Source organism: Mustela putorius, unplaced genomic scaffold (genome assembly GCF_011764305.1).
Source record: "Mustela putorius furo isolate JIRA1106 unplaced genomic scaffold, ASM1176430v1.1 tig00000098_pilon_pilon_pilon, whole genome shotgun sequence".
In the NCBI taxonomy this organism is placed as follows: domain Eukaryota; kingdom Metazoa; phylum Chordata; class Mammalia; order Carnivora; family Mustelidae; genus Mustela; species Mustela putorius.
In genome coordinates, this window is record NW_025421282.1 from 65,692 (window position 1) to 78,969 (window position 13,278).

Consider the following 13,278-nt stretch of genomic DNA (forward strand, 5'->3'; position numbering starts at 1 on the left):
TTTGAGGAGTTCTTTATAGATCCTGGATATCAACATGTTGTCTGTACTATCATTTGCAAATATCTTCTCCCATTCCCTGGGTTGCCTCTGTGTTTTGTTGACTGTTTCCTTTGCTGTGCAGAAGCTTTTGAATTGATGAAGTCCCAAAAATTCACCTTTGCTTTTGTTCGCTTTGTTTTTGGAGACATATCTTGAAAGAAGTTGTTGTGGCCAGTGTTGAAGAGGTTACTGCCTATGTTCCCCTCTATGATTCTCATGGATTCCTACCTCAAGGTTAGGTCTTTTATCCATTTCGAGTTCTCTGTGTTTGGTGTAAGAGAATGGTCGAGTTTTATTCATCTACACATAGCTGTCCCAATTTTCCCAGCACCATTTATTGAAGAGACTGCCTTTATTCCACTGTATATTTTTCCTACTTTGTTGAAGATTATTTGACTGTAGAGTTTATTGGCCATATCTGAGCTCTCTACTCAGTTCCACTGGTCTATGGTTCTGTTTTTATGTGAGTCCCATGCTGTATTGGTGATCAGAGCTTTGTATAACACTGGAAATCAGACAACGTGATGCTCCCAGTTTTGTTTTTCTTTTCGTCATTTCCTTAGCAATACAGTGTCTCTCTGATTCTACACAAATTTTAGGCTTGTGTTGGCTCCAGCACTTTAAAACATACCGGTGGAATTTTTTTTTTTGGAATGGCATTAAAAGGATCAATTGCTCTAGGCAGTCCCTTAACATTAAATGTCTAGACATTTTAGCAATGTTTATGCTTCTGATCCATAAGCATGCAATGGGCTTCTGTCATTTTTGTTTTCTTCAATTTCTTTCATGAGTGTTGTATAGTTCCTCACTTACAGATCCTTTACCTCTTTGGTTTTGTTTATTCCCAGGTATGTTATTGTTTCGGTGTTGTAGTTAATGGAATCAATTCTCTAATTTCTCTTTCTGTATTTTCATTTGTAATGTAAGAAAGCCAATGATTCCTGTAGCATGATTTTGTATCCTGCCACATCATTGGATTGCTGATTGCGTTCTATTAGTTTGGGGGTGGAGACTTTTGGGTATTCCATATAAAGTATATCAAATGAGAAGAGAGAGATTGACTTCATTGTCAATTTGGATACATTTTATTTCTTTTTATTGTCTGTTTGCTGATGCGAGGACTTCAAATACTATGTTGAACAAGAGTGGTGAGAGTAGGCATCCTTCTCATGTTCCTGATCTCAAAGGGAAGGCTGTCAGCTTTTACCCATTGAGGAGGATATTTACTGTGAATTTTTCATATAAACATTTTAAGAGGTTGACAAATATTTCCTCTATCGCTATACTTCGAAGCGTTTTAATCAGGAACAGATGCTGCCAAATGCTTTTTCGTCATCAATTGGGAGGACCATGTGGTTCCCTCACCTCTCTTATTAATTTGTTCTATGACATTGATTTGCAAATGTTGAACCACCCTTGCAACCTAGGCATAGATCTCACCCAATCATGGCAGATAATCTTTTTAATGTACTGTTGGATTCTATTAGCTAGGATCTTGCTGAGAATAGTAGCATCCATATCCATCAATTATATTGGTTTGAAATTCTCCTTCTTGATGAGGACTTTGCCTGGTGTGTGGATCAGGGTAATGCTGGCTTCAAAAAAAGTGTCTGGAAGTATTCCTTCTGTTTCAAATTTTGGAAAAAGCTTCAGGACAAGAGGTGTTCGTTCTTTTTTTAAAGTTTGGTGCAATTCGCTAGGGCATCCTTCAGGACCTGGGGTCTTGTCTTTTAGTAGGCTTTTGATCACTGTTTAAACCCGTTAATGGATAACGGTCTATTCGGGTTCTACATTTCTTCCTTGTTCAATTTTGGGATTTAACAGTTTTCTAGGAATGCATCCACTTCACCTAGGTTGCTTAGCTTATTTGCATATACTTTTTTCCCAATTTCTTTTCAGTTTAACCATATTCATTGTTTTAGCACCACACCCAGTGCTCCATGCAATCCGTCCCCTCTCTATTACCCACCAAGTATTTCCCCAACCACCCACCCCTGCTCTTTCAATGCCCTCTTAGATTCTTTTTCAGAGTCCATAGTCTCTCATGGTTTCCCTCCCCTTCCAATTTCCCTCCACTCCCTTCTCCTCTCCATCTCCCCTTGTCCTCCATGCTATTTGTTATACTCCACACAGAAGTGAAACCCTATGATAATTGACTCTCTCTGATGGATTTATTTCACTCAGCAGAATCTCTTCCAGTCCCGTCCAGGTTGCTGCAAAAGTTGGGTATTCATCCTTTCTGAATGGAAGCATAATACTTCCTAGTGTTTATGGACCACATCTTCCTTATCCATTCTTCTAAGGGCATCTTGGTTCTTCCCACAGTTTGGTAAGCGTGGCCATTGCTGCTATAAATTTGGGCTACAGATGGCCCTTCTTTTCATGCCATCTGTATCTTTGGGTTAAATACCTAGGAGTGTAATTGCAGAATTATAGGGAAGTTCCATTCTTAATTTATTGAGGAATCTCCACACCATTCTCTAAAGAGGCTGCACCCCTTGCATTCCCACCCACAGTATAAGAGGATTCCCCTTTCTCCACATCCTCTCTAATACATATTGTTTCTCATCTTGCTAATTTAGGCCATTCTAACTGGTGTAAAGTGACATCTTAATATGATCTTAAATTGAATCTCACTGATGCCTAGTGACGATGAACATTTTTTTCAAGTGTCTGACAGCCATTTGTATGTCTTCATTGGAGAATTGTCTGTTCATAACTTCTGCCTATTTTTTGATATAATTATTATCTTTTTTGTGTGTGTTGATTTTGAGGAGTTCTTCATAGATCCTGTATATCAACCTTTTGTCTGTACTGTCATTTGTAAATATCTGATTTTGACGAAGTCCCCGAAGTTTATTTTGGCTTTTGTTTCCTTTGCGTTTGAAGACATATCTTGAAAGAATTCGCTGTGGTTGATATCAAAAGATTACTGCCTATGTTCTCCTCTAGGATTCTGATGGATTCCTGTCTCACCTTGAGACAGGAATCTTTTTATCCATTATGATTTCCTCTTTGTGTATGGTGTAAGAGGATGGTCGAGTTTTTCATTCTTCTACATAGAGCTGCCCAATTCCCTGCACCATTTATTGAAGAGACTGCCTTTTTCCCACTGTATATTTTTTCTTGCTTTCTTGAAGATTATTTGTCCATAGAGTTGATAGTCCATATCTGAGCTCTCTATTGTGTTCCACTGGTCTAGGGGTCTGTTTTTTTATGCAGTCCCGTGCTGTCTTGGTGATCACAGCTTCATAGTAACCCTTGAAATCAGGCAACGTGGTGCTCCCGTTTTTTTGTTTCTCTTTTCAGCAATTCTTAGCAATACGGGGTCGCTTCTATTCCACACAAATTTTAGGCGTGTGCTTGTTCCATCTCTTTGAAAGATATTGGTGGAATTTTTATTGCAATGGCATTAAATGGATCAATTGCTCTAAGCAGTATACACATTTTAAGAATGTTTATTCTTCTGATCCATGAGAAATCAATGGTTTTCTGTCTCATTGGTTTTCTTGCATTTCTGTCATGAGTGTTCTCTAGTTCCTCGAGTATAAATCCTTTACCTCTTTGGTTTATTCCCAGGTATCTTATGGTTCGGGTGCTGTAGTAAATGGCATTGATACTCTAATTTCCCTTTCTGTATTTTCATTGATAATGTAGAAGAAAGCCACTGATTTCTGTATCATGATTTTGTATCCTGCCACATTCTTAAATTGCTATTTGAGGTCTGATAGATTGGGGGCGGAGTCTTTTGGGATTTCCATAACGATTATGTCATGCTTGAGGAGAGAAAGTTTGATTTCTTCGTTGCCAACTTGGATACCTTTTATTTCTCTTTGTTGTCTGATTGCTGTTGCCGAACTTCACAGCCTATGTTGAACAAGGGTTGTGAGAGTGGGTGTCCTTGTCATGTTCCTGATTTCAAAGCAAAGGCTGGGATCTTTTACCATTTGAGGATTGTATTCACTTTTCATAGAAACATTTTCATAGAAACATTTTATGAAGTTGACAAATATTTCCTCTATCCCTATACTTTGCAGCATTTTAGTCAGGAGCAGATGCTGGATTTTGTCAAATGCTTTTTATTCACCAATTGAGAGGACCATGTGGTTCTTCTCTCTTCACTTCTTAATAGGTTCTATGACATTGATTGATTTGTGAATGTCAAACCAACCTTGCAACCCAGGGATAGATCCTACTCGGTCTTGGTGGAATGACTGTTTAATGTACAGTAGGTTCCTAGGAGCTAGAATCTTATTGAGTTCTTAGCATCCATATTCATCAGTGATATTGCCTTCAAATTCTTCTTTTTGTTGATGTCTTTACCTGGTTTGTGGATCAGGGTAATGCTGGCTTCATAAAAAGTGTCTGGAAGTTTTCCTTCTGCTACAAATTTCGGAAAGAGCTTCAGGAGAAGAGGTGTTAGTTCTTTTCTTAAATATTGGTATAATTCGCTAAGGCATCCTTCAGGTCGCGGGATCTTGTCTTTTGGGAGGTTTTAGATCACTGCATTTATCTCATTACTGGATAATTGTCCATTCAGGTTGTACATTTCTTCCTGGTTCAATTTTGGGATTTTACAGTTTTGTAGGAATGCATCCATTTCACCTAAGTTGCTTTCCTAATTGGCATATATTGTTTTTTCCCCCAATTTCTTTTCAGTGTAACTGTATTCATTGTTTTACCACCACCACACCCAGTCCTCCATGCAATCCGTGCTCTCTCTCTCTATTACCCACCAGGTGTTTCCGCAACCTCCCACCCCCGCTCTTTCAAAGCCCTCAGGTTATTTTTCAGAGTCCATTGTCTCTCATGGTTTTTCTCCCCTTCCGATGTCCCTCCACTCCCTTCTTCTCTCCATCTCCCCTTGTCCTCCATGCATTTTGTTACACACCACACGTAAATGAAACCATATCATAATAGCCACTCACTGCTTGATTTATTTCACTCAGCAGAATCTCTTCCAGTCCTGTCCATGTTACTACCAAAGTTGGGTACTCATCCTTTCTGAATGGAGGCATAATACTCTATAGTGTATATGGACCTTCCTTATCCATTCTTCCGTTGAAGGGCATCTTGGTTCTTTCGACAGTTTGGCAACCATGGCCATTGATGCTCTAAACATTGGATTACAGATGGCCCTTCTTTCACGCCATCTCTATATTTGGGGTAAATACCTAGAATTGCAATTGCAGGGTTATAGGGAAGTTCTATTTTTAATTTCTTTAGGAATCTCCCCACTGTTCTCCAAAGAGGCTGCACCAACTTGCATTCCCTCCAACAGTGTAAGAGATTTCCCCTTTCTCCACATCCTCTCCAACACATGTTGTTTCCCGTCTTGCTAATTTAGGCCATCCTAACTGGTGCAAGGTGACATCTTAATGTGGTTTTCATTTGAATCTCCCTGATGCCTATTGATGATGAACATTTTTTCAGGTGTCTGATAGCCATTTGTATGTCTTCATTGGAGAAGTGTCTGTTCATATCTTCTGCCCATGTTTTGATATGATTATCTGTATTTTGTGTATTGAGTTTCGGAGTTATTCCTAGATCCTGGATACCAAACTTTTGTCTGTCCTGTCATTTGTAAATATCTTATTGCATTCTATGGGTTGCCTCTTTGCTTTCTTGACTGTTTCCTATGCAGCGCAGAAGCTTCTGAATTTGATGAAGTCCCTGAAGTTTATTTTCGCTTTTGTTTTCTTTGCCTATGGAGACATAACTTTATTTATTTATTTTTTTTAATTTTTTTTATTTTTTATAAACATATATTTTTATCCCCAGGGGTACAGGTCTGTGAATCACCAGGTTTACACACTTCACAGCACTCACCAAATCACATACCCTCCCCAATGTCCATAATCCCACCCCCTTCTCCCAAACCCCCTCCCCCCGGCAACCCTCAGTTTGTTTTGTGAGATTAAGAGTCACTTATGGTTGAGACATAACTTTAAAGAAGTCGCTGTGGCTGATATCGAAGAGATTACTGCCTATTTTCTCTGCTAGGATTCTGATGGATTCCTGTCTCACATTGAGGTCTTTTACCCATTATGAGTTTATCTTTGTGTATGGTGTAAGAGGATGGTCGAGTTTCATTCCTCTTTATAGAGCTGCCCAGTTTTCCCTGCACCAGTTATTGAAGAGACTGTCTTTTTTCCACTGTATATTTTTTCCTGCTTTCTTGAAGATTATTTGTCCATAGAGTTGATGGTCCATATCTGAGTTCTCTACTGTGTTCCACTGGTCTATGGGTCTGTTTTTATGCCAGTCCCATGCTTTATTGGTGATCACCGCTTCATAGTATCACTTGAAATCAGGCAACGTGGTGCTCCCAATTTTGTTTCTCTTTTCAGCAATTCTTAGCAATACGGTGTTGCTTCTGATTCCACACAAATTTTAGGCGTGTGTTTTTTCCAGCTCTTTGAAAGATACCGGTTGAATTTTGATTGGAATGGCCTTAAATGGATCGCTTGCTCTAGGCAGTATAGACATTTTAACAAAGTTTATTCTTTTCATCCATGAGAATGCAATGGTTTTCCATGTTTTTCGTTTTCTTGCATTTTTTCATTAGTGTTCTCTAGTTTGTCGAGTACAAATCCTTTAACTCTTTGTTTGGTTTATTCCCAGGTATCTTGGGTTTTGGGTGCTGTAGTAAATGGAATTGATTCTCTAATTTCCTTTTCTGGATTTTCATTGATAATGTAGAAGAAAGCCACTGATTTCTCTACCATGATTTTTTATCCTGCCACATTATTGATTTGCTGTATGAGTTCTGTTAGTTTGGGTGCGGAGTCTTTTGCGTTTTCCATATCAAGTATGTCATCTGTGAGGAGAGAGAGTTTGGCTTCTTCGTTGCTAATTTGGATAACTTTTATTTCTCTTTGTGTCTGATGGCTGTTGCCAGACTTCACAGCCTATGTTGAACTAGAGTGGTTTAGTGGACATCCTTGTCATGTTCCTGATTTCAAAGCAAAGACTGTCAGCTTTTACCTTTTGAGGATGGTATACACTGTGGGTTTTTCATAGAAACATTTTATGGAGTTGAGGAATATTCCCTCTATCCCTATACTTTGCAGCGTTTTAGTCAGGAGCGGATGCTGGATTTTGTCCAAATCTTTTACTTCACCAATTGAGAGGACCATGTGGTTCTTCCCTCTTCACTTCTTAATTGGTTCTATGACATTGATTGATTTGTGAATGTCGAACCAACCTTGCAACCCAGGGATAGATCCTACTCAGTCATGGTGGATAGACTTTTTAATGTACTGTAGGTTCCTAAGAGCTAGAATCTTGTTGAGAATCTTAGCATCCATATTCGTCAGTGATATTGGTTTGAAATTCTCCTGTTTGATGAGGACTTTGCCTGGTTTGTGGATCATGGTAATGCTGGCTTCATAGAAAGTGTCTGGAAGTTTTCCTTCTGCTTCATATTTTGGAAAGAGCTTCAGGAGAAGAGGTGTTAGTTCTTACATAAAGTTTGGTAGAATTCGCTAAGGCATCCTTCAGGTCATAGGGTCTTGATTTGGGAGGTTTTTGATCACTGCTTTAATCTCGTTACTGGATAATGGTCCATTTAGTTTGTACATTCCTTCCTGGTTCAATTTTGGTATTTACAGTTTTCTAGGAATGCATCCATTCCACCTAGGTTGCTTAGCTATTGGCATATACTTGTGCTCTTTTTCCAAATTCTTTTCAGTGTAACCGTATTCATTGTTTTAGCACCACACCCAGTGCTCCATCAATCCGTGCCCTCTCTATTACACACCACGTGTTTCCCCAACATCCCAACCCCTCTCTTTCAATGTCTCAGATAATTTTTTTACTGTTGCATATATTTTTTAAATTAAATTTATTTTCTGAATAACAGTATTCATTATTTTTTTTCACCACACTCTGTGCTCCATGCAATCTGTGCCCTCTATAATACCCACCACCTGGTACCCCAACCTCCCACCCCCATGCCAATTCAAACCCCTCAGTGTATTTGCAGGGTTATAGGGAAGTTCTATTTTTAATTTCTTGAGGAAATATCCACACTGTTCTCTAAACAGGCTGCACCAACTTGCTTTCCCACCCACAGTGTAAGAGGATTCCCCTTTCTCCACATCCTCTCCCAAACATGTTGTTTCCCATGTTACTAATTTACGCCATTCTAACTGTAAGTTTATAATGCAAGAAAGCATTCTTGCATTCTAACTGTAAGGTGTAAGGTGACAATTAATATGGTTTTCATTTGAATCTCCCTGATGCCTAGTGATGATGTACATTTCTTCAGCTGTCTGATAGCCATTTGTATTTCTTCATGAAGAAGTGTCTGTTCATATCTTCTACCCATTTTTTGATATGATTATCTGTTTTGTGTGTGTTGAGTTTGAGGAGTTCTTCATAAATCCTGGATATGAACTTTTTGTCTGTCCTGTCATTTGAAAATATCTTATTGCATTCTGTGGGTTGCCTCTTTGCTTTCTTGACTGTTTCCTATGCACTGCAGAAGCTTTTGATTTTGATGAAGTTCCAGAAGTTTATTTTGGCTTCTGTTTCCTTTGGTTTGGAGGCATATCTTGAAAGAAGTCACTGTGGCTGAATTTGAGGAGAATACTGCCTATGTTCTCCTTAGGAATCTGATGGATTCCTATCTCACATTGAGGTCTTTTACCCATTACGAGTTTATCTTTGTGTGTGGTGTAAGAGGATGGTCGAGTTTCATTCTTCTACATAGAGCTGCCCAGTTATCCTGCACCATTTATTGAAGACTCTCTTTTTTTCCACTGTATATTTTTCCTTGCTTTCTTGAAGATTATTTGGCCATAGATTTGATGGTCCATATCTGAGCTGTCTACTGTGTTCCACTGGTCTATGGGTCTGTTTTAATGCCAGTCCCATGCTCTCTTGGTGATCATTGCTTCATAGTAACCCTTGAAATAAGGCAACGTGTTGCTCCTAGTTTTGTTTCTCTTTTTAGCAATTCTTAGCAATACGGGGTCACTTCTGATTCCACACAAATTTGAGGCGTGTGTTTGTTCCAGCTCTTTGAAAGATTCCAGTGCAATTTTGATTGCAATGGCATTAAATGGACCAATTGCTCTAAGCAGTATAGACATTTTAACAATGTTTATTCTTCTGATCCATGAGAATGAATGGCTTTCTGACTTTTTGGATTTCTTGCATTTCTTTCATGAGTGTTCTCTAGTATCTCGAGTACAAATCCTTTACCTCTTCGGTTTGGTTTATTCCCAGGTTTCTTATGGTTTGGGTGCTGTATCAATGGAATTGATTCTCTAAATTCCCTTTCTGTATTTTCATTGATAATGTAGGAGATAGCCACTGATTATAGTTCTATGATTTTATATCCTGCCACATTATTGAATTGCGGTATGAGTTCTGAGAGTTTGGGGGCAGAGTCTTTTCGGTTTTCCATATCAAGTATGTCCTGTGAGGAGAAAGAGTTTGACTTCTTGGTTGACAACTTGGATACCTTTTATCCTCTTTGTTGTCTGATTGCTGTTGCTAGGACTTCACATCCTATGTTGATCAAGAGTGGTGAGAGTGGGCATCCTTGTCATGTTCCTGATTTCAAAGCTTAGGCTGTCAGCTTTTACCCTTTGAGGATGATATTCACTGTGGGTTTTTCATAGAAACATTTTATGAAGTTGACGAATATTCCTTCTATCCCTATACTTTGCAGCATTTTAGTCAGTAGCGGATGCTGGATATTGAAAATGCTTTTTTTCTTCATCAATTGAGAGGACCATGTGTTTCTCTAATCTTCACATCTTAAATTGTTCTATGACATTGATTGATTTGTGGATGTTGAACCAATCTTGCAACCCAGGGATGGATCCTACTCGGTCATGGTAGATAAACGTTTTAATGTACTGTAAGTTCCTAGGAGCTAGAATCTTGTTGAATATCTTAGCATCCATATTCACCAGTGATATTGGTTTGAAATTCTCCTTTTTTTTGATGAGGTCTTTGCCTGGTTCATGGATCAGGGTAATGCTGGCTTTATATAAAGTGTCTGGAAGTATTCCTTCTGCTTCAAATTTTGGAAAGAGCTTCAGGAGAAGAGGTGTTAGTTTTCTTCTTAACGTTTGGTGGAATTCGCTCGGGCATCCTTCAGGTCCCAGGGTCTTGTCTTTTGGTAGGTTTTTGATTACTGCTTTAATCCCTTAACTGGATAATGGTCTATTCAGGTTATATATTTCTTCCTGGTTCAATTTTGGAATTTTAAAGTTTTCTAGGAATGCATCCATTTCACCTAGGTTGCTTCGCTTATTGCCATATACTTTTTTTCCCACTTTCTTTTTAGTGTAACCGTATTCATTGTTTTGCACCACACCCAGTGCTCCATGCAATCCATGCCCTCTCTATTACCTACCACGTCTTTCCCCAACCTCCCACCCCAGCTCATTCAATGCCCTCTTAGGTTCTTTTTCAGAGTCCATAGTCTCTCATGGTTTCCCTCCCCTTCCAATTTCTCTCCTCTCTCTTCTCTCCATCTCCACTTGTCCTCCATGCTATTTGTTATACTCCACACAGAAGTGAAACCATATGATAATTGCCTCTCTCTGCTTGATTTATTTCACTCAGCAGAAATTCTTCCAGTCCCGTCCATGTTGCTACCAAAGTTGGGCATCCATCCTTTCTGAATGGAGGCATAATACTCCATAGTGTATATGGACCACATCTTCCTTATCCATTCTTCCGTTGAAGGGCATCTTGGTTCTTTCCACAGTTTGGCAAGCGTGGCCATTGCTGATATAAATTTGGATTACAGATGGCCCTTCTTTTCACGCCATCTGTATCTTTTAGGTGAATACCTAGGAGTGTAATTGCAAGGTTATAGGGAAGTTCTATTTTAAATTCTTGAGGAATATCCACACTCTTCTCTAAAGAGTCTGCACCACCTTGCATTCTCACCCACAGTGTAAGAGGATTCCCCTTTCTCCACATCCTTTCTAACACATGTTGTTTCCCGTCTTCCTAATTTAGGCCATTCTAACTGGTGTAAAGTGACATCTTAATATGGTCTTCATTTGAATCTCCATGATGCCTAGTGATGATGTACATTGTTTTCAGGTGTCTGATAGCTATTTATATGTCTTCATTAGAGTAGTGTCTGTTCATATCTCCTGCCTATTTTTTGATATAATTATCTGTTTTATGTGTGTTGAGGTTGAGGATTTCTTCATAGATCCTGGATATGAATCTTTTTTCTATATGGTCATTTTTAAATATCTTATCGCATTCCATGTGTTGCCTCTTTGCTTTCTTACTGTTTCATATGCAGTGCAGAAGCTTTTGGTTTGGATGAAGTCCCAGAAGTTTATTTTGGCTTTTATTTCCTTTGGTTTGGAGTCATATCTTGAAAGAAGTCGCTCTGGGTGATATCAAAGAGATTACTGCCTATGTTCTCCTCTCAGATTCTGATGGATTACTGTGTCACGTTGAGGTCTTTTATCCATTATGAGTTTAACTTTGCGTATGGTGTAAGAAGATGTCGAGTTTCATTCTTCTATATAGAGCTGCCCAGTTTTCACTGTACCAGTTATTGAAGAGCCTGTCTTTTTTCCACTGTGTATTTTTTTTCCTGCTTTCATGAAGATTATTTAGCCATAGATATGATGGTCCATATCTGAGCTGTCTACTGTGTTCCACTGGTCTATGGGTCTGTTTCTATGCCAGTCCCCTGCTGTCTTGGTGATCACGGCTTCATAGCAACCCTTGAAATCAGACAACATGTAGCTCCCAGTTTTGTTTCTCTTTTCAGCAATTCTTAGCAATACGGGGTTGCATCTGATTCCACACAAATTTGAGGCATGTGTTTGTTCCAACTCTTTTAAAGATGCTCGTGGAATTTTGGTTGGAATGCATTAAATGTATCGATTTCTCTAGTCAGTATAGACATTTTAACAATGTTTATTATTCTGATCCATGAGAATGCAATGATTTTCCGTCTTTTCAGTTTTCTTCCATTTCTTTCATGAGTGTTCTTTAGTTCCTCAAGTAAAAATCCTTTACCTCTTTGGTTTGGTTTATTCCAAGGTTTCTTATGTTTGGGTGCTGTAGTAAATGGAATTGATTCTCTAAATTCTCTTCTGTATTTTCATTGATAATGTAGGAGATAGCCACTGATTTCGGTACTATGATTTTATATCCTGCCACATTATTGAATTGCGGTATGAGTTCTGAGAGTTTGGGGGTGGAGTCTTTGGGTTTTTCATATCAAGTATGTCATCTGTGAGGAAAAAGAGTTCGAATTCTTGGTTGCCAACTTGGATATCTTTTTTTTTTCTATTTGTTGTCTGATTGCTGTTGCTAGGACTTCACAAGCTATGTTGAACAAGATTCGTGAGAGTGGGCATCCTTGTCTTGTTCCTGATTTGAAAGCGATGGCTGTCAGCTTTTACCCTTTGAGGATGGTATTCACTGTGGGTTTTTCATAGAAACATTTTATGAAGTTGACGAATATTCCCTCTATCCCTATACTTTGCAGCTTTTTACTCAGGGACAGATGCTGGATATTGTCCAATGTTTTTTCTTCGTCAATTGAGAGTACCATGTGGTTCTCTAATTTTCACTTTTTAATTTGTTCTATGACATTGATTGATTTGCGAATGTTGAACCAACCTTGCAACCCAGGGATAGATCCTACTCGGTCATGGTGGATAAACGTTTTAATGTACTGTAGGTTCCTAGGAGCTAGAATCTCGTTGAGAATCTTAGCATTCATATTCATCAGTGATATTGGTTTGAAATTCTCCCTTTTTGGTGAGGCCTTTGCTTGGTTTGTGGATCAGGGTAATGCTGGCATCAAAAAAAGTGTCTGCTTCAAATTTTGGAAAAAGCCTCAGGAAAAGAGGTGTTAGTTCTTTTCTTAAAGTTTGGTAGAATTTGCAAGGGCATCCTTCAGGTCCTGGGGTCTTTCTTTTGGGAGGTTTTTGATCACTGCTTTAATCTCGTTACTGGATAACAGTCTATTCAGGTTGTACATTTCTTCCTGGATCACTTTTGGGATTTTACAATTTTCTAGGAATGCATCCATTCCACCTAGCTTGCTTAGCTTATTGACATATACTTTTTTTTTTCCCCCATTTCTTTTCAGTGTAACCGTATTCATTGTTTTAGCATCACACCCAGTGATTCATGCAATCTTTGCCCTCTCTATTACCCACCACGTGTTTCCCCTACCTCCCACCCACTCTCTATCAATGCCTCAGATAATTTTTTTTTACTGTGGCA